Genomic DNA, 17146 nt, shown 5'->3' with positions numbered 1-17146 from the left:
TCAAAAAGGGTCCTGTCAGGTAAGGAATGCGAGGATTGAATCTACATATGCTTTAAAAAGCTGTTTTTTCAAAATATTTATTTATTGGCTCAGACAGGTCTAAAAAATAAATAAGACTAGGCTGTAAACTTGGTAGCCAGGAATCTGGATTTATTTCTTTTCATGTCTATTGAGATGTTGAAATGGTTATTCTGCTTGAGATAGATTATTTTTATTATGGTTATGTTAATTATAGGAATGTTATGTTATTTTAAATGACTATATATATGTAAACAAAAAAATTTTTTTCAAGTAAATAGGCAGTGTAAATCCCAGTTCTACTATTGTAATGATTCCCATTATTGCTGTGAAGAAATGTGGCAGACCTCACGAGAAAAAATTACAAACATCCAATAACCAGTGAGGAAATGGAATAAACAGAAATTTTAGGGCAAGTGTAATTTAATGTTAATGAGAATATAGGGGCTATAAGTTATGGTGCTAATTGTGTACAGTGGCGGCCAACTAGAACTTTCAGCCAAAAACCAACGAGGGTGAGAACCTGAAAATCTATCCTGCAAACCAGACCCATTAAATTAAAGGAGGAGAGAAATCGGACGGGTCGGTGTGTGCTGGGGCATAATGTTGTCTGCACTACACAATTCAAGTCTACGCTTCGTTTTTGAAGAGAACTTTCTCATATTAAAGACTCAGCACCACGAAGCCTTTTCAATGAAAAGGAATGCAAAAGAAGAATCTTCATTACAGCACCCCATATCAGGGAACACACAAATAAATGCCCATTCACTCCAGTGTGAGAAACAAACTTTTTCAAGTGTCTCCAAGTGGATGTCACCCCTAAAGCCCCTCCCCAAGTCACTGAAATAAGTACTTTGCTTTGATGCAAAGACACTGCAGGATACACCGTTGACAGGCGTTTTGTTATGCTGTTTCCTTCCAGAGAGAGATGCCTGTGGCTTAGAGACAAGAGGTAAGGCCGAGCTCTGAATAAGCAGGGCCTTCTCAGGGCTGGGAGTCCTGTCAAGCTCATCAAAGGAATGTGTTTCTAAAATGTGTTTCTAAAGAATGTTTAAGCTGAAGGAGTTCGAGCAACCCCATATGGACAGTGTGTGTGCTCTTGTGCAAAGGCCTTTCCCTTTTGCATGCAGACGTAAATGGAGCCCCGAGGTTTAGGCTGTGGAGGGCAGACCCAAGAGGCGTTTTTGGCTGAAAGAAAGTTTTCGTCTGTTTTTATAAGCATGTGCTCCTTAAAGGGCAAAACACTGGAAATACGTAGGAACTAGCCTGGTGCTTCCATAAGAGAAAATGATTAGACAGGTCTAGGTCTTGATGTTGTCGGTAGGATTTATGTATCCTGGAAAGAGAAGGCAACCTGGAAAAGGAGCATTCGGATCACACTGTGTCCCCCACTTGGAATGCAGCCTTGATGCTGGAGGCCTGAGGAATCAAGGAGGGTGCAGGAACAGATGTGAAAAGGAAGCCAGGCTAAACTGAAGGAGGCACAGATGGGAAGGGGACCTTGGGCATTTCCTCCAGGTTGTCCAAGCCAGTGTAGCCAGGGGCTTCCCTAGTGGCGCAGTGGTTAAGAATCCGCCTGCCAATGCAGGGGTCATGGGATCGCGCCCTAGTCCGGGAAGATCCCACATGCCGTGGAGCAAATAAGCCCGTGAGCCACAACTACTGAGCCTGCGCTCTAGAGCCCGTGCTCTGGAACAAGAGAAGCCACCGCAATGAGAAGCCCGCGCACCACAACGAAGAGTGACCTCCGCTCGCCCCAAGTAGAGAAAGGCCGCGTGCAGCAACGAAGACCCAACGCAGCCAAAAATAAATAAATAAATAGAACTTTAAAATAAAAATATTAGAAGGGAAATCTGTTATCCTTATAGACAGATGTCTGAGTTAAGTATTGTAATTATATACTGCAGACCTGGTAGACACACCAGATTTATACATCACACCCTAGATTGCCACATGGAGAACCCTGAACACAGCAGGAGTGTTATATCTTAGCTAAATTACCAATTTAGCTCTTTTATCGTCTCCACTACCCAAGAACCCACGTTTTCTAAAGATATTTAACTCCTTAGCTCTAGAAAAGCAGGAGATAAACATACATGCATATACTAAACTATTTACAAAAAGTAAGTGATAGAACATCTGGGATTGGCTTCAAAATAATCCAAGAGGGTGGGAGAGAAAAGCAGAGGGGGCCAGCACATGAAACAAGATTGACTGTAAGTCCCTAATTATTGAATCTGGGAGTGAGGCACGTGTGGGTGACTTGTACTAGTCTCTCTAGCTTTTTCATTGCCACAATAGAAAGTTGGGGTTTTTAAATAGCTCTGGAACAAATACTGATACATACTTCACAGATGAACCTAAAAAAAAGAAGCTGAATGAAAGTAGCCAAACACAAAAAAACAAATACTATATGATTCTGTTTATACGGAATGTTTAGAAAAGGCAAATGTATAGAGGCAGAAAGAAGACCGATGGTTGCCTGGAGCTAAAGGCAGGGGTTAGAACTGATTGCAAATGGGCACAAGCTAACGATGATGAGTGATGAAAATGTCCTAAAACTGCACTGTGGTGACGGCTGTACAACTGTAGAAATTTACTAAAATATATATGGATGTGTTATGGTATGTGAGTTATACCTCAATAAAGCTATTTTAAAAATAGCTCCAAAGACAGGGAGAGAGAGAAATGCATCCACTGTTATTTGTTAGTACTACACTTAGGAAGATAAGGTTTGCAGGAGTGATTAAAAAAAAAAAAAAAAAAGAATTTTGACAAAAGAACACTTTTCAAAGATTTCACTAATGTCATAGAAAAGCAGCGTTTAGTCCTACATACCATTTCTCATAGCCTTCCTACAAATCTGAAAATGAGAAACAGAAAAAGGAAAAAAGCAAACAAGGTCTGGGCAGTGAGTCCAGTGTTTCTGCAGAGCAGGAACTTACTAGACAAGGAGGAGGCCATTAGAACCCTCTGTTTACAAAAGCCATAAAGCAGGAGACAAAAAAACAAAAGTATGCCAAATAAAAAACAAGCAAAAACTAAACGTGGTTTAAAGGTTGTAATTCAATTTTAAATATCCTAAATTACCAGCTGGTACCAGCAACAATTTGTTTCTTTTTTTGTCATTCGGGAGAATCGAATCCATTCAAAATCACCTCAGATTAAACCCACCTAGTAAGGAAAATTAATCTGAAACTTCATTTTCTTTTGTAAAAGAAAGCATCTCTGACAAGTTAGAATTTACACCAAAACAGAATAAAGGAAGCTGCGAAATCATCCACAGCAGGGGCACTGTGCTTGCGGTAGAAGCTCTGTCTGCTGCAAAGTGAGAAGTAAAAACAACTTTAATTTTTCATCAGTATTGTCTATCAAACAATAACTGCTAGAATTTACACTTAGATGTTGGGACAAACTTCTTACTTCCAGACCTCATAAATTCTCAAATTCTGAAACTTAGTAAGTTTGTTGTCACTTGATAAAAAAAACATTGGGATTTAAAGTTTAAATTTCCCCAGGGCACATTCCTCTAAAGGGCAAAGGGTGGGGAAGAGACAGATTTCCTGGGCCTGAGTGCAGACGGGCACCAGGCTTCACATCATCTCCTGCCCACATCTCCAGTTCACACACTGACTTCAGTTAGCGTCCTGCAAGATTGTTACAAACAGGATCCTGGCTGGTGATTCACTCTGCCCTCTGACAACCCTTAATCATGCCAACAGAACCTTACCTTCTAAGTACTCTAGATAACCCCCCACACACCCCTTTCTACACAGAATTCTGCTGTTATTCATTCAACCATTGTCTTCCCAAATGAGACTCCTAAGGACTTACAAAAAAACAAAACAAGGGACTTCCCCGGTGGTCCAGTGGTTAATACTCCCGAGCTCCCAATGCAGGGGACCCGGTTCGATCCCAGGTCAGGGAACTAGATCCCGCATGTTGCAATGGAAGATTCCACGTGCCGCAGCTCCCCTACGGCGCAGCCAAATAAATAAATAAATATTAAAACAACAACAATCACAAAAACCCACTTGCTAATAATCCTTCTCTTCAGTGTTCCTGAGACCTGGAGAAGGATAACTCCAGAGTTTTCATTTTCAACAGGCTCAGTACGATGTCCTGAAGACCTAAGGCAGCCCCCAATTAGCTCCGGGAGTCTGTCCCACCTTTAATGGGGGTCCTTGGGGTTGCACCCGAGCGCGCACACACGCTGGTCTGGAGTGGTAGCCCCGGGTTCCAATCCTGACTCCACCATCACTAGACGTGAGAACCTGGACAGGTCAAAAACTTTCTGAGCCTCAGTTTCTTCACTCCAAAAAATGGAGATAATACCTATGACTTGAAGGCAGTAAAAGGTTAAACAAGATAAAGAAAAAGTGTCCTAGAGAGCCCACAGCGCAGGGCTGGGGTGAAATAAACGTAAGCCAAATTCGATATAATTAGCATACTGGATTCCTGCAAAGCTCTAGGAGAGAGTTTCAGTTTGACAAGCAAAAAAGCACTATTGTCTCATCCTGTGGTAGAGAGATAAGCCTGAAGAAGGGAACTGGAAAATACCGTGAAAGCAGGGCCTCCCATTCCCTGAAGCACCAGCAGGAGCTACTTACAGAGTCGTCAAGCCGATTCCATTTATTTCCTGCCTGTAAATCCCTTTATTTATTTATTACCTGTCTCCACGGCAGGAGACAGGCTGGCAACTACCTGCTCAGATGTGAGTCCATTAACAGATCTGGACCTGGTTCTGCCCTGGTCCTCCCTAGAGGGATCAGGTCATTTTGAAGGCAGACCCCTCCTCCCTGCTATGGAAAAGACCCTCCCACACCCTCCTCCCACCGACACAGAGTCTTGAAGTTAGACCCACCCAGTTCCCACCCCCAGGCCACAGGGTTCCTGCCAAATCAGGTCCTTCAGATCCTTAGAATGACCACCGGGCTTCTTTTCAGCTGCCAGATGTTTCCAGGGTGGGCCCCAAACCGGCAATCATCTCCTCTTCCCACGTGGTGATTTATCTAAACTTCTCTCTGATGTCACAGTGAGTTTCCTAACATCAGCCCTCCTGGGTTGAATACAAACAATAACATTCAGGGAGGGGCAGGTGCTGCGTTCTAAGGCGTGGGGCAGGGGTGGGGGGAGAGTTGGGGAGCAGAGTGACCTGTAAACTGGTTCTGCTAAAGAAGACGGCATGCCCACGCTGCTAGGGCGTCTGGAGAGGCAAGAGAGATTGACTGCAGGAGACGAGAGAGAACCCTGCAAGGAGCCACTTTGCCAATTAGGCAGCTGCAGCATGGAGCTCTCCAGAAGTTCCCCCATCGGCATAAGCTCGGTTGTTGATATAGTTTGGGTTGGCTTTTATGGTCTTTCTGAGTCTGGGAAATACTGCTTAAGAGAATTGTGACAAAGACACTCTCCTAACCAAACTCACATTGGCCCCCATCCGTGCCAGGCCTGCAGAGCCCAGTTTTAGCTAGAATCCCGCTATGTCAGTTTAGTACCCTTAATACCTCCCACTCTTAATACCTGATCACCCTCAATATCTGATCAAATTCCTCATCCCCCACCATCTGGCCTTCAGCAAGAATCCTGTTCGTTTAGCAAGAATTCTTCCTACCCTTGAGGTCTCCTCTTAGTAATTTTCCCTCCACCCCTCCAACCTGCTCCTTGGCTATAAATCCCCACCTGTACTTGTCATATTCGGGGCTGAGCCCAATCTCTCTCCCCTACAGCAGTAGTCGACACCTGTCACGATATTCCTGAATAAAGTCTTTCTTACCATTTTAACATGTGTCAATTTAATAATCCTTCCTTTAACAATGGTTAGTGGGTTGAACGGTGGCCCCCCAAAAGTTACGTCCATGCCCTAAGACTGGGAACCTGTGGGTATGACCTTACCTGGCAAAAGAGTGGATATTACTTTTGGAGGCCCTGAATGCAATCACATGTATCCTTATAAGAGAGAGGCAGAGGGCGTTTTGGGACACAGACATACACAGACACAAAGAGGAACCAGTGATGTGAAGACAGAAGCAAAGACTGGAGTGATGGGGCCTCAAGCCAAGAAATATCTTCACCCCCGGTAGCTGCAAGAGTCAAGAACAGAATCTGCCCTAGAGCCTCTGGAGGGAGCCTGCCCAGCCACCACCTGGATGCTGGACTCCTGGCTTCCAGGGTTGTGAGAGAGTAAATTTCTGTTGTTTTATGCCACCCGGTTTGTAGTAATTTGTTACAGCAGCCTCAGGAAACTAATAAGGGTACAGAAGTGTGTCTTAGTCCATCTGGGCTGCTATAACAAAATACTGCAGACTAGGTAGCTTATAAAGAACAGAAATGGCTCACAATTCTGGAGGCTGGGAAGTCCAGGATCAAGGTGCCAGCCGATTCAGTGTCTGGTGAGGGCTTGCTTTCTGTTTCATAGATGGTGCCTTTTCACTGTGTCCTCACATGGTGGGAGGGACAAGGGCACTCTCTGGGGCCTCTTTCATAAGGGCACTAATTACATTCATGAGGGCTCCATCCTCATGCCCTAGTCACCTCCCAAAGCCCCCACCTCCAAAGACCATCACATTGGACATTCGATTTCCTCATATGAATTTGGGGGGGGGACACAAACCATAGCAAAGTGGGGAGTGGGTTTTGCAGCCAGCTAAAGTACTAAGGAGCAATATATTCAAACCTACCATTTGACATTTTTATAACAAGCCTGAATTATTTTTGTAATAGAAACTGATCATTAAAGCCATAAAACATGAGAGTACGTAAAATTTGGGGGACGGGGAAAGTGAACATAGAAGGAGATATCGTGCCCGTCAGACAGACAGCTGAAGAGACACAAGACCTTTAGCTGCTACGTCTCATGCCGAAGAAATAAAATTTAGTTTGACCCCAAAATGTACTCACACCTAAATTATATCTCACTAAAGAAAACAAACAGGTATCAAATGGTCTAGTTCTAGAAGAAGGAGCATGATGTGGGGAGGGTCTGTTCTAGAACCTGAACTCCTGCATCCCTGAAAGGAGCATGGACTAGTTTCACATTGAGGAACATGATTTTCTTCATCTGGTTTAAAGATGCTCACTACACATCACAGGAGTGAGTTAACGTTAATTGATAATTTCAAGGAGATAAAACGCCATAAAAATATATCTTTTTAGGAAAACGCAGTGAGAAATACAAGTTCAAGAATAAGACAAGGTGGGGGCTTCCCTGGTGGCGCAGTGGTTGAGAGTACGCCTGCCGATGCAGGGGACACGGGTTCGTGCCCCAGTCCCGGAGGATCCCACATGCCGCGGAGCGGGCTAGGCCTGTGAGCCACGGCCACTGAGCCTGCGCGTCCGGAGGCTGTGCTCCGCAACGGGAGAGGCCACAGCAGCGAGAGGCCCGCGTACCGCAAAAAAAAACCCAAAAAAGCAAAACCAAAAAAAATAATAAGACGAGGCGAGTGACTAAAGCGGCCCTCTAGTGGAGGGGCTGCCCTCTCCAGCGGGCAGTGGCCAGACAGCGGAGAGTGTCTGCGCTTTCCACGTGTCCACACAAGAGTGGAGCCAGCCAAGGAACAAACAAACCTCACCCTGTATTTTTCGCCTGGTCACCCGGCGTTAGGAGCCATTACCTGAGAGGCAGTACAATGAACCATCAAATAATCCTTTATAAACAGGGCATCACTCAAACCACCACAAAGGCCAGGAGTCAGATACCAGCTTTGCAGCCCTCTCTCCTGTTACTCCCTTTTACAAAATCCCTGCTGCGGCCACATGGCCCACTCTCTCCCTATGCAGGGCTTTGCCTCCCGCCCCTGTACTCTCTCCAGAAACACCCTCCCTCCTGTAGTCCCTGCCTATGGAAACCCAGGCTTAGTTTGCTAGGGCTGCCATAACAGACTGCCACAAAGTTGGTGACTTAAAACAGCTGCAATTCATTCTCCCAAGGGTCTGGAGGCCTGCGCTCCCTCTGGAAGCTCTGGGCAGGATCCCTTCCACGCCTCGTCCAGCTGCGGTGTTCCTCAACCCTTTTTCCAAATTAGGGAACGTTCACAGGCTCCAGGGATTTAGGGAATGGACGTAGATTTTGGGGGCCAGCATTCAATCCACTGTGCAGGCCAAGCCGAGCTATCACCGCTCATCAGAAGCCTTCCCTCATCTAGTTCTCTGAACCTGAGGGTGGAGTTTCTGTCCTCTCACAGGTGTACCTGGAGCTTCTCCTCGGCTGTGTTCACTGAAACCGGCCAGCCCGTGCTTTTCCAAAGCGGGGCGTCCCAGGGAGAGCGTTCTCCCGGGTGAGGTGAGGAGGGAATTACGTGTCCTCATCACTGCAGCCACCGCACTGTGTCACGATAACCTTTTGTGCCCGTCGCCCCTACCCGAGCATCTCGAGGGCGGGGTCCATGTCTTCCTCACCTTTGTACCCCCTGCCCCTCCCCACAGTACCTATAAACAACAGGTGCTTAATTGACAATTGATATTTGTCAAACAAAAGCATGAATATATCTGTATCCCATGAAATGTATTGTGTATGTTGCTACTCATCACGAGGTACCTGTGCGCTACACAATGCTGGTGGGGAAGATAAATATTTACAGGGTTCTCACCCATTCAACCCACAGTCTCTGTCAGTAACTCCCGTGTGGCTGATTTAATGACCCAGGAATGGGCTGATAACCACAGCTTGAAAAACATTGACCCAGGTGATCACTAAGATCTTTTTCTATCTCTAAATTCTATCATAACCAACAACTGGAAAAACAAACTGGCGTGCAATCGAATTGTGGTGATCTGACCAAGCAGAAAGCTACAATTAAGGGAAAATGTCTAAATACGTGCAAGGTGCTTGGAAGGCACTGGACAAAATAAAATGTGAACCTTGGGTGGCATACTTCAGTCATGTCTGCAGACAATACATTTGTTAAATGAGAACACGAACCCATCGTGTGCCCCGGGTTCTGCTGTTATACAGGCCACGTAAACCCTGAGTGGCAAGTGATCCTAAGAGCTCTGGTCACTTTTGGTGCGTCCCCTCATCCCTCATCCTTCATCATTTGGATCAGCTCTCTCACCTCTAAGCCCTACTCAAGTCCACCCCAAGACACCAGGTCTTCATAAAATTCTCATAAAAATATTTAAAGATGGGCTTCCCTGGTGGCGCAGTGGTTGAGAGTCTGCCTGCCGATGCAGGGGACACTCGTTCGTGCCCCGGTCCGGGAAGGTCCCACATGCCGCGGAGCGGCTGAGCCCGTGAGCCATGGCCGCTGAGCCTGCGCGTCCGGAGCCTGCGCTCCGCAACGGGAGAGGCCACAACAGTGAGAGGCCCGCGTACCGCAAAAAAAAAAAAAAAAAAAAAAAATTTAAAGAGCACCACACTCTCAAACAGCTTTCAAAATGCCATTAGATTTAGAAACTTCCACCAGCCTGCAGCCCCCCTGTTCCTGCTCACGGCCCTCCAGGCACCCCACCTGCCGCTGCAGCCCTCGCCTTGCTCTCAGTGGCTGTCCAAATCCCCACTACATGTTATCTGACGTAATCTTAAGGTATTCTCTTTCCTCAAGGATATTTTTTATTTTGAGCTGGGAAACCAAAAAGCTTATAAGATTGAAAAGGATGAACTTCTAAAAATAAAATTTTAGGCAGAAGGGAATGAGGAGACATCTTTAGGAAAATCCTTTCTGCACCCCTTCAAAACACACCAACTGGGGAGCCAGCTTCTCTACCTGCTTGACAGTGAGCCAGCCCTGACTACAGACCTATCATTCCACGGGCAGCTGGCATCCTTAATAATGAACAACTTCCTTCTGTTCTATCAAGAGCAGAGACAAAGACATGATTCACGGGCACTCAAATTGAATTATTGTCTTTGTTTAAACCTTCCCTCTCAGACGGAGCTGCTGTCAGCTAAAGCAGAGAGTCCAGGGAAGGATGGACGCTCTCAAAAGCGAAGCTGTTCAAGTTCCCAGGCAGCCAGCACGTGGGCTCCACCTTCACTGCCTGCCCAGGCCCGTGGCCCCAAGACCCGCCAGACGTGACGCCCGGGGCTCGGCATCCAGAGGAAGGCAACGGGCTTCCACCGTGACAAAGGCCCCACTAAAGTTATCCACCACGCCACCTCTGGAGCAGAGCTTCCAAACTGCAGGTCGTGCAGGCCTATTTGTGGGTCATGAAAATAAGTTAGTGGGTCATAAGCAGCATTTCAAAGAATGAAACAGAACTGGAAATAGAGTGTGCTGCGTGTATTTTGGGAAACAACTGTTTCACTTGTATGTGTTTATACGTGTAGGTACATAGCCAGTGACTATGTAAAATATATTTCTTTTAATGGGTCACAATCAAAAGTCTGAAAGGCACTATTCTTGAGCAAAAGTGAATCAAGTATTCAATCCAAAGAAATAATAAAAATATAATTTACCTTCCTTTTTGGAATGCCAATAATTATCAAAAGTACCTTGGACAGTGTCTGCAAACAGTCAGCCTTTCCTGAGCACAGTTCTGGGGTTTTAAGACGTATTTTCAGAGGCCTGAGAATTCTTGATGAGAATTTTCACATTTTGTGCTCCTAATATAACCAAGCAGGACCCTCTGGGGCCTCCCCAGGACAGACCCCTCCGCCATATCCTTTGCTGTAGCTCCTCTCTGAAGTACCTAGATAATAGTATCTGATGCACACTTCCGGAGTTGTTTTACAGATGATAAAACCACCACCAAACGGAAGAAATTAACTACTTGATGATCATGAGCTCCAAGACCTACGTACAGGGCGCCTAAGGGTACTGTTAATCACCCAGTCACCTCAACATCGACCAATCAGAGAATTCTGCACAAGCTGATCACATACATACCCTGCAACCCCCGCTCCCTCACCTGGCTTTTAAAACAGCTTTGCTGAAACCCTTTAGGGAGCTCAGGATATTTTCAGCCTGAGCCCTCCCCTGCCCACCCGCCACACCCAGCTGTCCTTGCTCGGGCCTGCAATAAACCTTTCTCTCTATGGGGATATAGGTATACGTATAGCTGATTCACTTTGTTATGAAGCAGAAACTAACACACCATTTTAAAGCAATTATACTCCAATAAAGATGTTAAAAATAAATCTAAAACAAAAACAAAAACAAAAACCTTTCTCTGCTCTAAACTCCGACATTTGGTTTGTTTGGCCTCACTGTGCATCGGGCACACGAACTTGCGTTTGGTAACGCTAATGCGAATCTATACTGAACATCTTCGGAATCATCTGGATGTCTCCCTCATAACTGTGTTGGGTCATATGGTTTAAATGTTCACATTTGCATTCGTGTTTATCATCAAATGCAGGTGGCTGGATTGCTGAGATCAACAGAGAAGCAGCCTTCATCTAGCAATGCTGCACTGATACACGTAAAGGCCAGGCCAGGTCACAGCACGCTGTGCAGAGGGTTCTCGGTCACCTGAGGATGGGAGAACTGAGTTATCACCGAGCAACTCGCAGGACAGGACTGCTGAACAAGGAACGTGGACCACAGCTCTCACTCCCAGGTCCAGGAGCAAACACTATGAATCCCATCGTTGCAACAATTTCTTCACTGTAAATGTAAAAGTAAATGCAATGAAGCGAGTGACTTTCACATATCACAGAATAAAGAGACTAACCTAATGTTTTACAAGTTATACGGCTAATTTCACGTACATTTCCTATCCTGTTGCTGAAGATAATTTTTTTTTCTTCCAGCATGTCAAGAAGTTAAATTTGGCTGGAGGGGAAGAGAGCTTGAGGACTACACTTATGGGTTCCACATCGCGTCATCCCATACCTAAACAATTCTTGATCAATGGAGAGAAGTTGGAGCACTGAAAATACCAAGTGGCAGGTGAACCACCTTTTTTCTTTATTTGACTGTGGCATGCTTTATTGAAGTCGTTTTGTGGCTAATTCATTTCCTTAATTATACTTGCCCCAGAGCAATATTATAGGAGTTTATATTCCCAATTATTGGAAGGGGGAGGTCCCAGAGCACACAGGATATTAGAAGGAAGCCAAGCTGAATTTTTTAATTCAGTTGAGAAAAGCTGGTAGGAGTGAGTGCTGAGAAAGGAGGAAATTCAGCAATATGTATCCAAAGCCTCTAACCGCTGTTTGCTCTCTGACCCAGAAATTCCACTTCTAGGAACTGATATGAAAAGTAGTAACTCTACAGGTCAGAAAGGATACAGTTGCAAGAATACCAGGGGAGGGGTTAGCAGAGATGGTACAGTCAATGATGCTGATGCTGATGAGATGATGCTGTCTCACAGATAGTGTTTACCTTTTGCAAGGCTCTATTCTAAGCACTCAACATCTATCTCCTCATTTAATTCTCAAAGCAGACCAGTGCAGTGGGTATTACTATTCTCCCCATTTTACAGAAGAGCAGATGGAGACACACAGCAGTTAAATAACTTGCCCAGCTAATGAGAGGCAAGGCTGACGTATGGACCCAGAGTCCGACTCTAGGGTCTCTGCTCTTTGGCACTGTCCTCTCAATGGATCACCAGGAGACATGTAAAATGATGTAATATCTATGTGATAAGACACATGTTCATGAGACAGTGTGAAGTGAACAAAGCAGGTTACAAAACATCATATACTGTAACCCCATTTTTGTAAAATTTTAAAGACCAGCAGGATATATATCAAAATGCAGTAATTACTGGTATTTTTATGTACTATGTATTTGAATTTTCTTTAAATAAAATTATTTTTTTAATTGAAAACAACACATCAATTGACAAATATGTTCCAGGTAATCTTACACGTGCGTTATTAAGATTGGATATGTGTACAGCATCACAGACAATTGCTGGTGAGGATTAGTCACTCACCTTTCTATTGCTTTCTACACGCAGATAAGCCTGAGAGAAGCTTTCTTGTGGGACTTTGATTTAACAGCACTTGACTGTCAAATAAAAATTTTAATCACACCAAACTATCTAAGAACTCAGACTCCCCAGGAATCTTTATTCCAGCCCGAATCCCTTTCTGCCTCATCAAGGCCTCTGGCCTGGCCTGTGACAACCTGCAGCGGGAGGATATGCAGACGGCACCTGCCGCCACGGTGACCCCTTCCCAACAGAGGTGACAGTGCCCAGCAGCCGGGCAGTGCACTGAGACAGCTGTCCAGGCCCTGGAGGCCAGGCCTGTGGCCACAATAAACCCTCTTCTTCCCTTTAAGGACAGGAGGACATGAAGGACAATCCAAAGCCAACCAAAACACCCAGGCCCAGCTCCCGGCCTGCATCTGAACAGTCTCGGTATTCTTCTGTGCTTACAGCAGGGAACTCCCACAGCAGTGAAGCTCTGAATTGGAGCTGCCATGGCACGAGTGTCCTGGCCCAGTATGACTGGGTCTGACTTCACTCCCAGCAGCACAGCATTTAACGCCAGATGGGAGATACAGACACTAAGTGTAACAGTTCAACATCGTTCTGGATGCTTTCAATGCTCCGCTTGTGAACTTGAGAGAAACAGAGCAGAAAGAACCTCAGGGACCGTCGGGTTCGGTGTTTCTCAGTGTGGGAGCCACTGGCATTTGGAGTGGGCCAATTCTTCCCTGGACCGGGTGGCACTGCAGGGTTCTAGTTTCCAGGGTCCTCAACCATTGGTGCCCCCAGTGGTCGAGAACCACTGAGGGCAGAGAAGTCGGTCATTTTGCCCAAGGCCACCTAAGTAGCTAGAGCGGAATCCCATGTCTCGTAACACTTAGTTTTGTGTTCTTTTCATTGTACCAAACTCCCCTAATTAGGCTCATTAGAGCATGAGACACTTAAATATTAAGAATAGACTTCACACTTACTGATAGGATTTATGGTTTCTGGATCTAAGCCTGATTGTGTGAACTGTTTTTTCAATCTCGTTATGGGTATTCTGGTATAGAAGCATAATTCTATTACTATAATTACTCTGAGAGGGCAACAAAAGTGTCTGAACTAACAACCACCTATCAATATTCAAGTCCTCAGGATGCATTGTGTACAGAACTCATATTTCAAAGAATATCTGTACCAGAGAGAGAAAGAGATCTGGAAACATTTACATTTTATTAAAACAATGTTTTCCTTCAAAGCACCATCTCTGCAAGCAGTCAGGGAAGTGAGTCCTACGTGGGATAACTTTTACCAAATAAAACCTTTCAGCTGAGATTTTTTAAAATCAAGATTCTCAAATTCAACCTAGCACTCATTATGAATGTGAAATCTAAGTTTATATTTTCAGTAACTTCTCGCTAGTTCTTAAAGGACTTGTAACAAAATCAGTCCAAAGCATGACACTGTCAACTGAAAAAATGCACAGTGTGAGAGCTGTGAATCTCGTTGTACTGGGGGACTTGCTGAGGACAAAAGCCCGGGAGAGAGCATCTCAGATATCTCTAAGGAACGGCTCTGAAGGGTGGGGGAGGTCAATGCATATATGATTTGGCAAAGGGTGCACATGCAATCCAGCACACATAATTCACATGCTAAATTTAGGACACTATAGCTACATAAACTTTTCCCCTGAAATTTCAGAGAGAGAGAGAAAAAAACAGCCTCAGCTCCTCCAGTCTTTAGTAGTGGTTTATTCATGTAATTCTAATGGTGTATAATTTTTCCTTCACTTCTCTAATTTGTAAAGCACATTGTGATACTCCTTTTATGAGTCACACAATTTACCATCCCTACAAGAACAAGGAGGGAACTTCCCTGGTGGCAGAAGTGGTTAAGAATCTGCCTGCCGATGCAGGGGACACGGGTGCAAGCCCTAGTCCGGGAAGATCCCCCATGCCGTGGAGCAACTAAGCCCGTGCGCCACAACTACAGAGCCTGTGCTCTAGAGCCCGTGAGCCACAACTATTGAGCCCGCGAGCCACAACTATTGAGCCCGCATGCCACAACTACTGAAGCCCGTGCGCCTAGAGCCCACGCTCCGCAACGAGAAGCCACTGCAATGAGAAGCCCACGCACCGCAACAAAGAGTAGCCCCCACTCACCATAACTAGAGAAAGCCCGCGTGCAGCAACGAAGACCCAATGCAGCCAAAAATAAATAAATAAATTTATTTAAAAAAAAAAAAAAAGAACAAGGAGGGAGGACGGAAGGGAAGGGAGGTAGAGACTGAGAGAGGGAAAGGGGGTAGGGGGGTGCCTGAGGGACTACAGAAACACAAAGCCGAAAATAATGCTACAGAAATTTCAGGTAAAATTCAGAAAGTATTTTGAAACTTATCTAGCATCAAATCTTGTCTACGCACATACAGGCGGGCAAATGTGATTGTTTATTTTCTTACACCAAATCAAATTAATCATCACTTAATAGTATTCTTTTTCATTTAAAAAACCTTCACAGAGTCTCTGTCGACATCCAAAGGGACCACTCCCACTGCATGTGGCTCGGAGAAGTTTCCAGTCCACAATCACCATCCCAAACAGAACAGTTTTACAGCAGAGCTGATTCAGGACTTACCTCTTGCAGTCAGGACACCCAGCGCCTCACAGGGTAAAGCCTGCAGCCGTTCAGGGCTGGGCTTTGTGTGGTTGGAGGGATGGCGGGAGGGTCTGCGGGGATCCGCCTCAGGCCCCTCTGACATTTACATGTCAATAGTCAAACCAAAGCTCCCGCGACCTGGGCCCCTCCGTGCAGCCAGGCGCTGGGTTTTGTCCTTCTCTCTCTCCAAGGAGCCTTGAAGCCACTGGCTGCCAGCAGGCATTTGGCAAACTCGTTATGACGGATTTGTCACCCTCTTGGGAGCCCTGAGCCTGGGTAAATACATCACAGGCTTTTCAAATTATCTGAGGACTTCACGCTGGGAGAGATGAATGCTGTAGATAAGACCCACAGAATCAGAATTCCAAGAGAGGTCTGTCTGGCTTGAAAAAAAAATGAGCTGAAAGGAAAAAGACGGTTCAGAGAAACAGAGGTTCCATCATTCACTTAGGCTCAAAAGCAACTGCTCTGGGGTTTTAGTTTGCTTACAAGTCAGTAGGAGACAATGGAGAGACCAAGTTAATAGGAGACAATGGAGAGACGTGGGTGTCAGAAACAAGTGAACAAACGTAACAATTTTAGGATTCGTTATAAAAAGACAGCACTAAGGACAAGGGCGGATGGGGAGGATTAGATGGTCCACATACTATTCTACAAAGAAGAATCTTCTCCTACGAGGAAGAAATGATTTGGGCAGGGTCGGGGTGGGGAATGGCCATCCTCAGTACAGGAAGGGCACACACAGTAGATTTATTCTGGGGGCTCCAGACGGCAGCAGAAAGGGCTGATGAATTTTCTAACAATGAAAAGCTCTGGCTGTCGAGAGTCAGCGCCAAGGCTGCTTTCCCAAAGGGCCCTTGGAGCCCCGCCCCCTGTACGAGAGGTGCTGGGCAGAGGCTCCTTCTGAGGCTCGGCTGGTGGCCAGCTGCCTACAGGGACACTTCCTTAGCATCTGATGTAAGAAGACCACCCTGAGTACGGGTTCTCAGGATCTTTCGAGCTGGAAACAGGATGATGATGAAATTAAAATATGGATTTAAAAAGTGGCATAATCTGTGTAATGTACAGAGATTGATTTCTCTTGGAATGAAGCCACTCTTAAGATGCTCAAAAACAGTCCAAGCATTAGTCATTTCTGAAATTACAAACTGTAGATCCATGACCCATTTGTTATAGTTTGAAAATGGCAAGGTTGGCTCCCTGGATCCCATTTCCTTACATTCCTTTTCCTTCCTCTCTCCATTTCTCAAAAAGCTGCTGATATAATTTAGGTCACTTATAGCAGTTACATTTACAAAGTGCTTTACGGTCAATTGAATCTTATGAATACGTCATAGGGCAGAATCTCTCTGCTACCTTAGAACTTAGAAGCAGAGGAAAGGAGGGAGTTCTAGGGAATGCCTTCAGAAAGTGTCTGCAGGGACTGAGCGGACCTCCGATTGTTTCCACCTTGAGAAGAGCAATGGTAAAAAATCTTTCCTCCCCAGGGAAGCTTATATCTCTGCCTACCTTGTGAAAGAATCATGAGAATTGCTTTGACCCACACTGCCCCCCGGCACTGTGTTCTGGGTACAAAGCAGACTCAGATGAGACTTCACCAAGCCTCCTCATATAGTAGAGACACCACCACCAGCACCAGCGCATCACCTAACGACATTATTATAAGACAGCT

At 45.5% G+C, this 17146-nt stretch overlaps 1 protein-coding gene across 25 annotated transcripts in view; it reads right to left on the bottom strand.

The window, feature by feature from the left end:
* Nucleotides 1-17146, bottom strand: part of ANKRD6 (ankyrin repeat domain 6) — a 260264-nt gene that overhangs the window by 197940 nt on the left and 45178 nt on the right. Inside the window, exon 1 of one of the 25 annotated variants that reach the window (XM_060283452.2) lies at nt 15454-15590. The exons of the other annotated variants lie outside the window; for them this stretch is intronic. The gene's annotated coding sequence lies outside the window, so the exon portion shown is untranslated. Of the gene's footprint in view, nt 1-15453; nt 15591-17146 lie in introns of those variants that run through there. 25 annotated transcript variants of the gene reach the window in all.

Source organism: Globicephala melas, chromosome 14, assembly GCF_963455315.2.
Source record: "Globicephala melas chromosome 14, mGloMel1.2, whole genome shotgun sequence".
NCBI classification, from domain to species: Eukaryota; Metazoa; Chordata; class Mammalia; order Artiodactyla; family Delphinidae; genus Globicephala; species Globicephala melas.
Note: the sequence above shows the minus strand (reverse complement) of the source record. Positions and strands in the feature narration are given on the sequence as shown.